Raw genomic sequence first — 17897 nt, forward strand, 5'->3', positions numbered from 1 at the left:
TTCCTCCACATATATTGATTGTCCTACAACTTTCCCGAAAAGGTCATGACCATTCAATTTAAATCTTCTCACCGGACAACGTTGACAGCTGCGGAGCTTGCTGCGCTTCGCAGCGCACTTCGCAGGATCCATGAAGCTAAATCACAAAGATGGAGCATATTCACCGGTCCGAAGGCAGCCCTGCATTGTTTTTTTCCACTTTACGTCGTAGACCACAAGACCAACTTGGGATGGGAATTAGGCAGCTATATCACCAGCTAGCATCATGGGCAACAAAAACGCCGATAAAGCTGCTAGAAGCACTCAGGAAGATGCCATGAAGGGACTGATTGCGCTATTAAGAACTGACGCAACAACAAAGCTTCGCATGCTTGCGCGTGATGCCACATGATCTATGTGGGATACGCCAGGTTTACGACATTCTCGAGTGCACCGCCTGAAGCCATCGCTCCGACTACGCATTCGATCTGTACTTTGCCGAACCGAGACAACTGTTCCCTGCCGACTGTGGCTCGAAATGCCTTTCACGAATGCATTTGCTTGCCGCAAAGGTATAATTGACAATGCTGCGTGTGACAGTTTCGGCAGCGAGGAAACAATCGAACATAACCTTTGTTTTTGTCGTCGCTAAATCTCCCGGAGACACTCGCTCGTGACGGTGTTCGCACGCCTCGATGACCGGCCGCTTCCTGAGGAGACGATGTTGACGTGCTGGCTGATGCGATCGTAACACCAGAAGGCAATGAAGGTGCTTCTGCGATTCCTCCGGTCAAGTGACCTGCTTGAAAAACTGTTACACTCTTGCGTTTCTTTGTGCATGTGTGTTTTTCCCTCTCCCACTCTTTGCATATATGTGCACCTTTTTATATATCTTTCTGTCTCCCCTACCTGCAAGAGTAGCAAATTGGACATATATCTTCCGGTTGACCCGCTTGCCTTTCTCACCTCTTTTATCTCTCTCTCTTTCTCTCATGCAACGTCCAAGTAGATTCGATGGAATATGTTTTACTCGATACTGGAAGCTTCCTGAAGTATGTCTCATATTGTTGTTCAATAGTTCAAAGTAGCGTTTAAAGTTCACCTGTATAGGGGAAATAAATAAAAATAAATAATGGGGTGCCAAAATCACGGTCTGATTAAATGCACGTCGTAGTCGGGAACCTAGGTATCATTTCGGCCATCTGAGTTCCGTTAACGCGCAGCTAACGTATAGGAACGTTGCTGCATTTCGACCACCCTCCCTGACAGAAATTCGGCCGGAAATTCGGAGCGCACGTAGCGCAGGTTCCCTACGTTTTTTGTGTTCCGATTGACGCGCTAGCATTTGACTGCAAGGAAATCATGCCTGGCTGCTGCGCCTTCGGATGCAGCAACCGAACTGAGTCTGGAAAGACTTTTTTCTCGATTCCGACCGGGAAAAATGACCGACAGCGAACGGAAGTCAGCATACATATTATGTTTTATGTTGAAATGCTACGGTGCATACCCAAATAATGTTGTGCTTGATGCATAACAAGAAATACAAAACAAAAGAATACGCAGTAGCTTTAGTTTCACTCTGCCACTATGTATGTTACATAAACCACTCTAAAAGCACAAGAATTTTATACATCGCCTCTGTAACTTAGAAAAAAAAGTGCTGCGTCACCAGCGGCCGTTCCTGCTTCTTTTTTTACGCAGGCAGCAAATCTTTGCAGTCTAAGAAAACAGTCATAAATAAGTTGAGAAGAATAGCAGCTCACGAACGCGCACTAGGCAGCCGCGTTCATAAATAGCAATGTAGCAAACTCTCGCTCATTATCATTGTGCAGAAGTACATATACGTTGCTGTAATCACGCAAATGGCTCATATGGACCTTCCACAAGATTTAGTGCGCAAAACGGTCATCGAAGTTGGTTTTTAGGTCTGCTGTGCACAGATCGTCTTACGATCACGGCCAAACACCGGTGCGCACACGGCAGTCGCAGTGTGTCGTGCGGATACGGCGGACGAAGTCGCTTGGCAGAATCGAGAACGCGTGGTATCCGTTTACAAACTAAATTAAATGTATACGATTTAGCTTGTGAAATTACACAATGAACGTAAGTGCCTGTGACACTGTCAGGTGTTAGTTTCGTCCTGCTTGAAAACATTCAATAGAAGCCGACGGCGGCCCACGATGTTCATGCCCAAAAGCTCAAGGTTACCTTATTCCGGCTCGATTTGACAAAATGTTGCCTTCGTAGCTCGCTGCGCGGAAGGGGAAAAATACGCGTGCATAAGCTCCCGATAGCAGCGCTAAGCTGCTGCCCACAATCGAAGCACAGTTCCAGCAGTAAACACGATCGGCGTGTAAAACAACCAATGGCTGCATTATTACGCACAGAATAACATATTATTTTCGTTCTTAGCGACCATTATGTCCGGGCACAAAGTATTTGTACTTCAGTAAACAGTGAACCCGATGTGTCACCGAATATCAAGCTCTTCCAACAGGGCGGCCTTCCCGCGACGCAGTCCGCTTGGAAGGTATATGACGGTGACCACTCAGCCAGTCAAATCCCGACCTTTGCGGTACTCTGAAATTTTTTCCAGCGACTCTACCCGAGATCCTTCAGCGGCGCCCTCTAACGTGTGACGTAGTGCGGGGACTCCGCTGCCGCGCCACGCCCGTGCGTCCGCTGCGTCGGCCGATGTGCTCTACTCGAGTATTTGAAATGATAGTGGGCAGGTTCGTACAAAAGTATATAGGGAATGGTGCAGGACACTATTCCCTGCCACATCAAGCAGAGTCGCAGTCGTCGCCACGCATAAGGTGGTTTGATCCTGGCGTCACCTGCTTGTTAACAATGTGTATACGTGCGTGAACGGCGGTGGTTTCTCGTCATGGCGCTTCCACTGACGTGACGCACTCAGAATAATTCGTGGACCTCTTTCTGACGACAAACTGCAGGAATTAGCCACCTACTGTGTGTGCAGTGTAATTGTGTGTCTCGCGGCGCATCGCTTGCTGCGTGTTCGGTCGCCTGATAAATTTTGTTGCTGCCCAGCGCGTCAAGCATATCACGAAAGACGTTTCATGCAATTCTCAGGAAACCAAGTGGTCGCGGTGGTGCGTTAATGCGTGGGCTGACATAGCGGCATTGGAGCGAAATGGGGTCTGGAACAGCTATTACAAGCCAGGGCAAGTTTAGTGGACAAAACACATATTTCGCCAAACACATAAAACACATAACTTTTTCGCTGCAGTGCTCGCTTTCGTAAGAAAATTTGGTTAAACTTGATTACTTTCACCGTCATACAGCTCGCTCCTGCATGTTAGTCGACTAGGTGTAACCGTTTCTTTCTCTGCTTCTGCCATGTGTGGCGAACTCATTGCAAGGGTGAGGTTCGTCCAAACATGGGAATTAGTGCTATCGCGTAACAAAAATAAGTGGCAACCGTTGATGAGACCAACATTTTCAAAATATTTTGTTCTCTAAAGGCGTCACGTGCATTTAGAAGAAAAAATAAGAAAATTGAGAAGCTTTGCTCTGCTAGTGCTTGAACGAACGAGTAGCTGGAGTGCTGAACACACCCAAAGACACAATAAGATGTTGCAAGGCTTTCCTGCCTATTCTTTCTTTTTGTGACAAAATATCCTTATAAGGCTGACGAAGGGTATTCGGAGTCGTTTCCGGCAGCCTGAAAGCGAATTGAACAGAAATAGTTCTACACTAACCTAAGATAACACATTGTGACGTAGTAGTGACGGTGAATAATACAGCGGCAAATCTGTGAAGGACAAAACTCACCTTTATTGGGCGAACTGTTGCCTAGTCCAGGGTAGCGTATCGTACTGCTCCCGAGTTGTTGCGACGCCTGCCAATTGAAGCTCGACCGACGTTACTTATTGGTAGCGTGGCGTTGTCGGCGGGCTGCAGGCATCCGGTATACCATGGCGACCACGCAAGTACGAGATGATTTCTAGTGCGAAACATGCACGGTTTATTCAAAGGTAGATGAACGAAAATGAGAAGAGCATGACGTGACAAAAGTACATTTCGGAGCCCGTTAAATAGGCTCTCTACAATCGTGGGCGGGATCTTGCTTCCGTCGACGTCACGTGACCGGCACAGAAAGAGGGCCCCTCTTCCTCTGGTTATACCGAGCCTGCCGAAAGGAAGAAGTCGTCCCGCCTCCTGGAATTGCAGACGCCTGTCCGCCTCTTCTGCGCGTTGCGGGTCCGTGGAAGATCACCTATAGGGGCAATGCGAGAAAAGGGTCTTTCTAAACTCGCACACCCAAACCCAAACACACACACAAAAGGGGCCTGTACACTGCGGGGCTTGCGCCAGGCAGGCAGACACTCGAAACGGTCATGGCGAATTAGAAAGTCACGCTTCATTTGGACGAGGCCTGGTAAAAGGTCAGGTGACAGAAAGTTCTTTCTACACATGGATCAGGACGCCCACAATACCAGGCGAAATCACGCCTCATTTCGACGAAGCACGCTGAGATGGTCGGTTGAAATTTCTTTCAACACGTGGTGTCAGAGGCCAACCCTAACAGTATCTCCGGCGGGGGAAGAAGATCCCGATGTCTAGGGGCCAGCAGCCGCTGTACGAGGGATCGGCGTTTCGGCAGCAGAATTCCCCTTAGAGGTGAAGAACCCTTAGTTCGTTGCAGGTAGATTCCCGGAAGTGGTCATCAGTCCTCGTTGCGCTCTTGTGACTTTTCTTCCTGGTTCGGTCCGGTGAAATTGTTCTTGCTAGCAGGTCTCGCAACTTTACGTCTCCTGCGTGGGCAAGCAATCACCCCAGAACAGTGCCAGACCCACAACCACAAAGCAGCGAGCACAAGGCCACCCTCCCATAAGACCCACCCGGCTCTAAAAAAAAAAGAAAACCCGCTACAACTTTCAGATTCCCTAGGCGCGTTCTCTTCCCCTGAACACTAAAACAGCCATTTCTTTAAAGCGTTAGGACGTGGTTATTAAAATCAGCTAACAATCGGCTTCACTTTGGAAAAATATATGAATTCGGAAAAACGTATGAACGAACGCAAAAATGCCACGGAAACCCGGATGAGCATGAGGCTTTCGTTACTCTAGGGGCAACGACTCATACCGTCGGCATTGCCGTTAAGCTTACCCTTCTTGTAGCGAATATCGAAGGTGCACTGTTGAAGAACTAAGCTCCAGCGCAAAATACGACCGTTTTTCATAGACATGGACTGCAGCCATGGGATGGGACAGTGGTCAGTCAGTCTCTATGGTGAACCGTGAACCAGCGATATAGCAAGCTAGTTTCTGCACCGCCCATACTACGCAGGTGCATTCTTTTTCTGATGCACTGTACGCTTCCTCACGAATTGAAAGCTTTCTACTGGCGCGCAGTAGGGTGTTCGTTCTCGTCGCACTTATTTTGACAGAGCACCACCCCCATACCCCTGTCGCTGGCATCACACTGAAGAATGAATTGCTTAGAGTAGTCTGGCGCGTTCAACACTGGCTGACTCGTTAGTGCGCTCTTCAGCATACGAAAAGCCTTTTCTTTTGCGTCATCCCCCTTTACCGTTTGTGGTTCTGTTTTTCTGAGAGCATCCGTTAAAGGACTCGCAATCTCGGAATACCGCGGGATATATCTTTGGTAATAACCTGCCAAGCCAAGGAATGATCTGATGTTCCGCTTGGTGCGTGGTTGCGGGAAGTTGTCTATTGCGGTCAGTTTAACCTTGGAAGGCCGACGATGACCTGGGCCTAATACATGACCTAGATGAGCTACCTCCCCGCGCCCTAATTGGCATTTGGGAGGCTTAACAGTTAAGTTGGCCTCTCGTAGACGACACAGCACGGTTCGCAGGTGTTCCATATGGTCGGCCCATGATGAAGAAAAAATTGCAATGTCATCGAGATACGGAAGTGCAAAGTCCTCCATTCCTCGTAGCACCTGGATCACACTGCTAGAGAAGCAATACGGCGCATTCTTCAATCCAAAGCTCAGGACTTTCGGACGAAAGGTTCCCATCGTGGAAATAAACGCCGCAAGCCTACTTGCCCTCTTGGTCAACGGAACCTGCCAATACCCTCTGACTAAGTCGAGCGTAGAGATGAAATTAGCACTGCTCACTTTCTCAAGCCTTTCCTAGATATGCGGTATTGGATAAATCTGTTCCTTCGTGATTAAATTGAGCCTGTGGTAGTCGATACATGGTCGCGGCTCCTTTCCTGGGACCTCAACTAAGATAAGAGGCGAGGTATAATCACTCTCTCCTGGCTCGATTACACATAGCTCTAACATCTTGTTTATTTCAACGGTCATGACCTCACGTTAACGAGGCGAAACGCGATAAGCTTTCGAACGAGCTGCGTGCGACGAGGTTAACTCGATATTGTGAACTATCGCACTGGTCCTGCCCGGTCTGTCTGAAAATACGTCTTTAAATTCAAACACGAGTTCCCTCATTTCGGCCCTTTGATTGGGATTCAACTCCGCCTGTTCTACAAACTTGTCAATGGTCTCGTGAATGTCTTTTGTCTCCGTCACTGCTGTTAACTGTGAAAAGTCGACAGGCATTTACTCAGGTTGGTTAACGGATATGTTGACAACGGCTTCCCTCTGCCGGTAGGGTTTAAGTAGATTGCTATACGGTATACTTGTGGTATCCTTCGTTTTCCCGGTACCGTGATTACGTAGTCTGTTTCAGATAATTTCTGAATTATGTCAACCGTTCCTTCCGATTGAACCTTTAGTTTGTTTTTCAACGAGCGTTTCAGGATCATACCTTTACCCCAACTTCAAAGCGTCGCGTTCGAGCCGTCCTGTCATAGTAATGCGTAGCATTGCTTTGTGCCTGACGTATTTCCTGCCCTGATAATTCCCGAGAAGTGTGCAGACGGTCCAACAGGTCTAGCACGTATGCCACAACCGAAGGATCGTCCGCCCGGCCTTGCCAGGCTTCTCGAACAATGCGGAGAGGCTAGCGAAGGCAGCGTCCGTAAACGAGCTCTGAAGGTGAAAAACATGTTGATTCGTGTGGTGCAGTTCGAAGCCCGAACATTGCTGCAGGCATGCAACTCTCCCAATCGGCTTTATGCTCATAACAAATGTCTCGCAAAAGCCGTTTCATGACTCAGTGGGCATTTTCTACTGCGTTTGACTGCGGGCAGTATACTGAGCTATGGGTAATTTTAATACCGCACCTTTCCAGAAACGTCGAGGTTAGTGCGCTCGTAAAGACGGATCCTTGATCTGACTGGATTTCTGAGGGAAACCCTACTCGCGCCGAGATAGGTAAAATCACGTTGGCGATCTCCACCGAGCTTAGTTCTTTGAGAGGCACTGCCTCGGGAAATTTCGTTGCGGGCCATAGTGCAGTAAGAATACGTCGATAGCCAGACTGCGTTGCGGGAAGTGGTCCTACTGTGTCTATTATGAGCCTGTGAAATGGCTCCATGATAATGAGAACAAGTCTCATTGGCGCTTTAGCCTTATCTCCGGGCTTGCCTATGCATTGACATGTGTCGCAGCTTCTTACAAATGCTTCTACTTCTCGAAAGCAGCCTGGCCAGTAAAATTCATGTAATAAGCGGTCCTTTGTTTTACGAATGCCCAGATGCCCTGTCCAAAAGCCGCCGTGAACCAGGCGCAGGAGCTGCTCACGATAGGGATGCGGCACCATGAGTTGTTCGAATTGCACTCCATTTCGACTTGTGTACTTTCTATAGAGGACGCCTGCCCTCTTGAGAAATTTTACGTTCTGTTTGGCCACACCTTCTTTAGCGTCCGGCCTTAGATTACGCAGGGTTGACTCTTCTTCCTGCACAGCAATCAATGTGGCAGGTCTTACATTCAATAACCGTTGTCTGCCTTCTGCCTCGCGAGACATTTCAGGCTCTGCTGCTTTCCTGACCTCTTCATTAGCTTGGGAACTTTCCGCATTATCCCCTATAGGGCTGTCCTGTTTGGTGCTGGTTGACGAATCCTCCGTCAAGCCGGTTTCCTCCACCATTAGACATTCGTAGACTGCCTTGGCCGCGAGCTCCCTTGCCTCGGAACGATTTAAGGCTTGCACTACCCCTTCACTAAAACTGATTTCCATGCGTCGCAGCAAATCCTGTGATTTGTTAGAAAACAAATATGGTTACTGAGGCGGCAGATGTGCTGAGACGGCAGCTTCAGTGTCCAGTACTCCAAAGGGCCCTTCGATACGAATCTTGGCCGCAGGGAGACAAACACTGGAGGTTTGCACGGCTTAATTTTTGCCTTATCCAAGCACATTATCCCGTGAACTGCCCTTCATCTACGTACGACGGATGCGCCACGTCCATTGTGGCTGCCGAGTCACGAAGCACTCTATACCGTTTGCCATTTACCACGACGTCTCGAATGTACGGTTCTAGCAATTTCAGATTCTCCTCGTTACTAGTTAGTGACATCAACACAAGTTTGGGATTTTTGCATCCCACGGAGGTATGCGAGTTTCCTGGAAGTTGTAGCAAACTATCGGTTTCTTGACTTCGAAAGCCTTTTTTTGCCCTTCTGTTTTCTGTTCGGGTGACTCCTCCCTTCCCTTGCTGTTCTCGTCACTACTTTTCACTGAATCTGACCTTTCCTTTGATTTATACTGATTCGACTTTGACCATCGCTCTGGCTTGTCGGGTCTGTATTTAGTTACCTCCTTCTTAGGAGCTTCGTTGCCTTCGAACGCATGGCGGGTTGCGTACTCCTCAGCGAGATTGGCCGCTCTCGTGATAGTTTCTAGGCCTGGCCTATCCTGAACACAATGCTTGATGTTTACTGGCAGCCGGTGGTAGAACTGTTCTAAAGCAACACACTGCATTGTCTTTTCGGCGTCGCCGAGGGCACCTTCTTCTCTGAGTCATTCCTTCAGGTTTACCTCCAAGGTGTAAGAAAAATCTGAGTATGACTTACTTTTCTTTTTCTCGACTTCCCTGAATTTTCGCCTGAATGCTTCTGCTGACAAACTGTACTTTTTAAGCAGATTCGCTTTGACTTCATCGAAGTCCTCTGCTTCTTTCCCCATGCGGGCAATGATATCAGCTACCTCACGGGGCAGTAACGTAAGCAAGCGTTACGGCCACGTGTTTCTTGCGAATTTTGCCTTTTCACACATGCGCTCAAACTGTGCCAGAAAAAGACCTATGTCCCCTCCTACGGCGTAGGGTTCCACCAAGTCTGTCATTCTGCGCTCGCTTTCACGTGCCTCTGGGCTAGGTCTTTCAGAATTTTGGGCTTTCAGAACCTCAATCTCTAGGCGATTCATTTCGAGTGCAGTCGCGTGCAACGCGGTCGCGCTCTTCTATGGCCTCACGTGCTGCCCGCTCGCGCGCCTCTTTTTCTTCTAAGCGCTTACGCTCTTCCTCTTTCTCTGCAATGCTGTCTAGGCATTCCTTCAGTACATCGTCGTCTCTATGGCTTCGATCGCCTCAATCATCTCCGGCTTTCTTTTTGATTCGGCAATTTGGAGGCCCAACTCTTTCGCCAAGCTCAACAATACCGGCTTCTTTAGTGCCTTCAAGTTCATGGCTACCCTTAGTGCTGCTAACTCTTCACTCTGTAAGAACCTTGACGTACTCAAAACTTCCGTCAACGTTCAAGAAAAATCACTTCACTGTACTTTCCAAAAAATACGTAAAGCCACTTGATATCTCAGTGAAGAAAAGCCGCGCACTCAAAATATGCAGACATGAAGCCAGACACCTTCCTTCCGAACGCTGTTGCCATGACGAAGAGGCTATGCTCTCGTAGTTGTCGTCCAAGTTAAGGTCTCCAGGGTTGCGTATCCCAATCGCTGCCAGTCAGATTGTTGCGCACTCCAGGGCAGCGTATCGTACTGCTCCCGAGTTGTAGCGATGCCTGCCTATTGAAGCTCGACCGACGTTACTTATTGGGTAGCGGGGCGTTGTCGGCGGGCTGCAGGCATCCGTTAGACCATGGCGACCACGCAAGGGCGAGACGATTTTTAGCTCGAAACTTGCACGGTATATTCAAAGGTAAATAAACGAAAATGAGAAGAGCATGAAGTGACAAAAGTACATTTCGGAGCCCCTTAAATAGGCTCTCTACAATCATGGGCAGGATCTTGCTTCCGTCGACGTCACGTGGCCGGCACAGCAAGAGGGCCCCTCCTCTGGTTATACCGAGCCTGCCAAAAGGAAGAAGTCGTCCCGCCTCCTGGAATTGTAGACGCCTGTCCGCCTCTTCTGCGCGTTGCGGGTCCGTGGAAGTTCTCCTATGGTTCCAATTCGAGAAAATGGTCTCTCTAAACTCGCACACCCACACACACATACACACACAAAAGGGGCCTGTACACTGCGGGGCTTCCGCCAGACAGGCAGACACTCGAAACGGTCATGGCCCATTAGAAAGTCACGCTTCATTTGGACGAGGCCTGGTAAAAGGTCGGGTGACAGAAAGTTCTTTCTACACGCGGATCAGGACACCCAGAATAGCAGGCGAAGTCACGCCTCATTTCGACGAGGCGGGGTGAGATGGTCGGTTGAAATTCCTTTCAACACGTGGTGTCAGACGCCAATCCTAACAACACCCAAAAACAGGTTACACTTAAAGCACAACAACAGCGGCGAACACTGTCAGCAATCGTCGAAATTTGCCGGCCAAGCGCATAAGCTTTTATGCAAGAGTCATCGAACGTTCCAAACTAATCGCTGTTGCCCGCGTGTCCTCCAAAATGTTCTACACTATTCGCGTCGCGCATACATGCCATCCAATTAAACAAGGCTCGTTGACAACAGACAGCGGACAGAACCATTGATAACATTCAAGACACTTCCCATACATGCAGGCACGTCCCGCGCTGAGCGATATTAGACGGTGAAAACGCTTACCCGAAAAAGATAAACAAGTCCACGTGTCAATGTAATTCTTGCTTTACAAAATCTTAATCAGATTTACTTCCAAAACATAGGGTCAAATATATTCGAGAATTGCGAAATATGCTAGACCACGGTACAACTAATATTCGAGAGAAACTGCTTGTAATTAAAATTATGATCTTTTTCTTGTTAAAAACTTTGGCGTATTCAACGCTGACCGACTAGAATTATGCGCGAAATTTTTAATTTGTATTCATCTTTAATGCCGCGTAGCAGAGGGCGGCAGAATGTTAAGTGGGCTGATGAGATTAAGAAGTTTGCTGGGCCAACATGGCCACAATTAGTACATGATCGGGGTAGTTGGAGAAGTATGGGAGAGGCCTTTGCCGTGCAGTTTTATGACTGAATCGCCAGTTTTATTACATTCCCTGCCCCCTGAGAGCTGTGGTTACGTGAACAGTAATTTCTTTAGATTAAAGAAAGTTACTTCTGTGGTTTTACGTCCCATAACCGTGATATGATTGTGTGTCGTGCCTTAATGGATGAGTGCGGAATAATTTAGACCACCTGGGTTTCTTTACCGAGCATACAAATCCAACTCAACACGAGCGTTCTTTCATTTCGCCACGATCGAAAGCGCCCAGGTTTGAGTCGCTGACCTCGAACTTGACAGCGCAATACCATATCCACTGGGCTAACAGATTGAGTGGCTACATAGAGGATACGTGAAATATATAACGTTTATGCTGCTCCTAATGTTTTCACTTATAAATTTAACACTAGAAAAAAATACAGATCGTAATAGGACAGCACGCGGACAGAGTGCGAACAAACGCATGAAAATGAAGCTGTTTTAGACGGAGAGTAGCAGACGACAAAGGCGAGTCCCCCGTCTGACGTCACCGGAGCGCAGTTGGCTGGCTAAGGCATCACCATGACGACGGCATCAGCATTTAGCTCATATATGCTGCAGTTATAGAAGTAGTTCTGAAAGGTGTATCTATTAGCGCTGTTTTTAACAGATTCTAGCGCATTTCAAAGGGTGGTAAGTTGAGGGTTCAAAACAGCACATGCATATTCCAGTTTGGGACAAGCGAACGTTGTGTAAGTTAGCTGTTTGGGGGAAGGAGGGGCTATGTGTAAATTATGCCGCAAGAATCCAAAGACACGGTTCGCTTTATTGACAATTTTCGTTAGATGCGAAGATGAATGAAATCGTGGATGGGCAGACTGCCTAAGTATTTTGTTCAAGGAACGAAATGTAGGCCAACCCCATGAACTGAGCAAGGTGCTGATGTGTAAAAAGGACCATGATGAAAGGAAATGAAAAAGGTTTTCGTGGTCGTATGGGACATTTACCGACGCGTTCACCAAAAATAGATATTTAAGCCCACAGTGAAGCATGTTAAAGTGGTTTGTATTCGCAATGGCGCAGTAAAGTGTACAGTCGTATGCGTGAAAATACATGACTGAAGAAGTGGTAATATGTATGCTAATGATATAAATTAGAAAATTGGCGGGCCGAGAACGGTACTTTAGGAACTTTGGAAATAATGGGCGACAAAGAAACGGTGCAATCGTTGACGTAAACAAACTTCCATCGTGTAGTCAGTAAGTGGCAGATCCAATCGAACACAGGCCGATTAAGGTTTTAACGTGAAATATTTAAAAATAACTGTCTATGACGGACCTTGTCAAATGCTTTTGCAAAATGTCAGAATAAAGCGCCAATAAACACGTTTTGATTCTTGTTAGTACACAAATCGTTTAATTAAAGTGCTAGCTGGGTGTCGAAACATAAGGCTTTGAGGAAGGCATGCTGATCTTCGGTAATGATATTAGCAGTAACCAAGGATTCATCCATTCCAGGCCAGAATGTGTGTTACGCAATTTTTGAGCAAATAATTGTGAAGAGATAGGGTGCTAGCGACGACAGGACGATGAGAGAGAGATAGACAGACAACGTTTATTGTTGCCAGCAATCACGAGGGCGGACGCACCCTCCCCCCGCTTAACAGACGGCCGAGATCCGCTGGGTCTCAGCGACTGCTTCGGCTAGTTGGACGGCCCAGACTAGGTCTCGGTGGTCTGAGCTGAGCAGCGGGGCGTCCCTCTGCAGCCTGTTTTGAATTTTGCGGCCCTCGAACGGAGATGCTGAACATTATGGGCTTCTTAAAAAAGCAGAAGAATTCGAAAAATAAAAGAGACAGGCAAAAGGAAAGACGAGCGCTCGCCTTTCTTTTCCTTTCGCCTCTCTCTATTTTCTTCTTTTTTCAATTTCTTGGGCTACAGAGCATCATGATTAGTAAGCACAAACTCGCCCAAGAAGTTATCCACAAGGAAGGAGCTGCCTTCGAGCATGCCCATAGAATATGTGGCACGTCTGCCCGACCCATACATAATTTACATTGATCATTGTCTTGCCCTGGTTAACGCCTTTTTTGGGCACGGGAATAATCTTACCCACCTCCCAATGATGAGAGACCGCTCCTGATAAAAGTGATTGATCAAAAATGTGACATAGCATCACACTGACTGCGCTAGTTGTCTCTACCTAAATGAAAAAAAAAAACAATCTCGAGGTTTCTGAGGGGGTAGCGAGGAGCAGCCCAACAATTCTACTGTTCTAGGGCTACTAAAACTTATATTCGTTGCAGCTCATTGAAATGCCACTTCTTTGACGACACTAAGGAGCTCCATTTCTGTATTGATCTCTCGTAGTGACGATAATGTGCGATGTACGAGAAAGAGAAAAACACCTTTGCATAAGAAAATGCAGAACATGTAACACAGCCAAATTTTCAAAATGCCTATGCCCCTAAAAGTTATGGTAAGCTGCCTATAGTTGCGACAGGAAAGATTGCCTCCAGTCAGTATTTAGCAGAGAGACAACTACTGTCCGCATAGTATCGTACATGTGTCGCATACTGTCGTGGGGATATTATGCGGAGATCGCATAATGTTGCAGGACAGTTTCTTGGCATGTGACGCCATGTTTCGTTTCATATGCATAGTATTTGCTCCCACACTTTCAACAGTTAGTGCAATTCCTCGTATTGGTATTTCTTTTTGTAACTTCCCTTACTCAATGCCCTGCTTATTGGACTGGTAAGTGTGTGAAAGAAAGAAACAAGTAAAAGAAAGAAGTCGGAGCCATTCCACTTTGTGAAGGTGGATGACCAACGGAGCGTTATATACAATGATAAATACGTTGATAATAAATATGTTGATTGAAAGTAAGACACATACCCCAATGAATTCCGTGTTATTCTTTTGTCAAGCCTTTTTTGTTCTAGCGTTATTTTTCATACTGAATGCTATCTTTTAACCTTCGCTTATTTTTGTTTTTTTATTTATTATTTTGTCACCAAAGTGAATATTACTTTATAATCGCTGTGATATACGGCCAGTGGCCCTGCGGCCACACTGGAAAAGTTCTTGGCCAATGTGAGGATTATACACGACCGATGATGCGTCGAGGGCACAATGATGTTTGTGAAGCATTCAATGCGAACCTTTCCAAGAGAAATGCCACGGACCACTTTCAGTCTGGTCGAGACACGTCTATGTTGATATCGCCCACAATTAGGACGGGAGTGGAGTCGGTAGGTGTGACTCAAGCAAAGGTACATACGCTTGGCCTTTGCAGCGCGATCTTAGTCCGTATCACGCACCGCCCGCAGTCACCGCCCACATTGTCGCTTCTGTTCACGACAGTATCCTTTGTAGGCGCGCTGTTATTCCGCTGTCCACCCCGCACGCGGCCTATCCATTGCCCGGGTGGAAGGGAACAGACATAAGGCTACGTGGTTTGCCTATAGAGCCCGTCACGTCAAGCCGTAATTCTTACTAGACAGTGTCTATTACGGTGTCACTTTTTTTATTGCGATAATTTTTCATCCCAACACATCTTCACGCTTCACGCGATTAAACGCAGCTGGAGCACACCCGGCGACATGCCCTTGCTTTATGCTACAGGTATTTAAGATCTGGGGTGGCCGCCATCTTTTTACCTAAGAAGACAAACCGTCATAACCGACCGTACAACAGACGATGAACAAAACGAGAACAAGGTTAAAGCGAGACCCAACATTTCGACAAGTGGACTTCTATTTTTCCAGCGACATACTTATGCTGTCCTCGGCACAGAATATATAGGTAGGGTTCTTCTAAAGGGAAGAAGGGGTAGGGCGGGTGGGTGGGCGAGGGAACGACTGATGGTGCGTTAACGGAGAGGGTGAACAATTGAAAAGAAAGGTGTCATGTTCAACGTCGCTGGAGGAATGTGAGAAGCGCGATGCCATACCTTCAGCTGTCAGAGTTCGCGATGGCACCGGAGCCGGTAGCGCTATCTTGGCACCGAACCCTAATCTAATGGCTGTTCAGAGTGTATATTCTAAATGTAAAACAGCGTGCTAAAACTACGAGCACAAAGAAAGGATAGACGTGACATGAGCTGAGTTCCATTTACAATGCAATGCAACTTGACTAGCCCGCATAACTTGCCGCACTTTAAAGGTCTGTACAGTGAAAAGCAGCCAAGCAGTTCTTGCATGCTTCTCTCCTTTAATTCGTTTTGCGAAATTACCTCACAGGATATAATAGCGCAAAAAATAGGCATCACACTTCCCCTGTGTTTACCCTTTCTTTCGTGCCGAATTCCTTTCTTATTTGTTAACTTGAATCGAGTCGTAAATTCAGTAAGTACGCCCTCTAAAAGTTATTTTGTAGACAATTATCATCGTCTTTCCAGCCACAAACTTCTGTTTTTTTTTTGTTGATTTGGGCCCTCGCAAAGACATTGCGGTCTTTTCCAAGCGTATATTCCTCAGACACAAAGCCTGCAGCACTTTCTTTCGTGGTTATTGTAATCCGTTCTGCCTTCTTGTTCACTCATGTTCGCAGATTATTTTGCTGATTTATCCGGCATACCCGTCCTGTCGTAACCGCAGTCCGTGGTCGCCGCTGTTACCACCGCGCTGATCATTGAAATGAAAGGGACAGCCACGAAGGAAACGCAGTCGAACAAAAAAAACGACATATAAAAACAACATGTTCCAGGCACCATCAAACGGTGCCGGATGTAGCAGGCCCTAATCGTCGCAGCGCAGGGAGCTTGAGCAATCCGCCGCTGCGGTAAGACGGCAATGGTCGAAGCCTGGCCTCCGACGCAACGAAAGAACGTTGCTACCAGCGCTGTTCTCTTCATTACGATAAGTAGGAATACATTTGCTGCTTTTATGTTTTTACTTTTGCTGCTTTGCTGTTTTTAGCGTTGATGATTTAGCCGTAGGGATGACTTTCTTGCATTTATCGTTCAGAATACCCACATGCTGAATTGTCATATGGACATCGTAGTTATACAAAAAACGCGCAGATCCGCACGAATTATTGTAATATAAATGGTGCGAAGCTCATGTGAGCTAGCAATGCCGCGGGAACGGAGGAAGCGAGCGCAGCCTCGTCGCCTGTGGCCGTTAGCTCTCGTCGTCGCGAAGACGTATACGGTGTGTGATGCTTGTCGCAGGAAGAAACGTAATGAGACGCGCAGCAGAAGCAAATACGACACATTTCAAAGAAATCTAAGGCTTCATGGGTCTTTTGTCAAGACGCAGATAAATTTTTATACCCAGTGCCAAAATTGTCTATTCTGGCGTATACCCATGGACAGATGCCTAGTGAACCGAGTTGTCTACTGGAACAGACAGCAGACAGCGACAAATAGTCTATTTCTTTACATACCCAGGGGCACAATATCCATATAAATACAACCCCATATATATCCGGCGAGAAAATGATGACGAATGCCTAAGACTCATGAAGAGACTAACAAAGCTTCGGTTTGAAATGTTTCGGAAGTTGAATATATATTAGTGAATATACACGGCTTGAAATGTGCTGTAATGTCGAGATTATAGACACGCTGGGATAAATGCACTTTAGGTGCAAACAACGTGCTTGGCTGGAAGGCCTGATAATGTCTTGTCTCGAGATGACGCCACATGATGTCCCTCCAATCGGATGTATGTCACGTGAGCGACGTTATTGTTCCTGTCTGGGAAATGTTCGTTGTTCTGGCATCATTTTCTACGCGCTTCTATCTTGGGCAGCGAAAAGAATTACATGGCCGCAATTGTTCGTCAAACCATCGTCGCCTGCGCAAGGTTTCGCGGCGAGCCACAAAACGAAATCTATTTGAGGGAGCTAATAAACAGACATGCATTTGTCGCTTTAGCCTAACCTATCCCGCGAGCAACCATTAGCACCCCGCCACTGGCAAAGCAAATGCATTTCTGCCGGTCCTGTTCTTGATAAGCGAGCGGACTCCCTGCCAGTTGCCATGGCAACAAGACCATTTTCTTTCTTTCTACTTTGAACTGGTATGTTGCGCCGTCATTGCGCCGTATGAAGCTGCGATCATTGGTATGTTCTAGAATTTCATACAAAGATTAAAGCGAACTGTGTCACCAGTGTCTACGTGGGATGCAAGCAGGGTAGTTCAGCCACCACGAGAGAGAGAGACTCTTCATTAAAAAAACAGAGAATTTTGCCGGCGCGCATATAACCGTTGGCACGCTAATCTGTATAGGGATATCAGAGGAGAGCGGGATGAAAGGCAAATAAGAATAAATATGAAATGAGCAAGTGGACCTGATACTAATATTTACAGGTGACATGATGGGTAAACTTAGGCCTTTTTATATGAAATGTTGGATATGGAATATTTACTAGATGCACTAGCTTAAAATTTTCGTTTTGATTTTAACCGTTTTGTGTCATTGCAAACAGATCATTTTCAAGAAAGTATACCGTTTTAATTATTTAAGTAAACATTATCAAAATTATGCGACAACAGCATTCCAACGCTGGAGCTCTAGCACAGATGCCCGATATTGGAACCATTGTTTTTCTTCGTTCTCCTACAACCTTTCTCTTTATTGCCAGCTTTGCTACAAGCCTAAATCGGTGTTTGTGATCACAGACCGTACTACTTTTTATATGTCTTCAACATATAGCAGCACAGCATCGTCACCTGTAGCTGTTTGCGGTCGGCGCACGAGGCAGCAGAGGATAAAT

Source organism: Dermacentor variabilis, chromosome 5, assembly GCF_050947875.1.
Source record: "Dermacentor variabilis isolate Ectoservices chromosome 5, ASM5094787v1, whole genome shotgun sequence".
Classification (NCBI taxonomy): Eukaryota; Metazoa; Arthropoda; class Arachnida; order Ixodida; family Ixodidae; genus Dermacentor; species Dermacentor variabilis.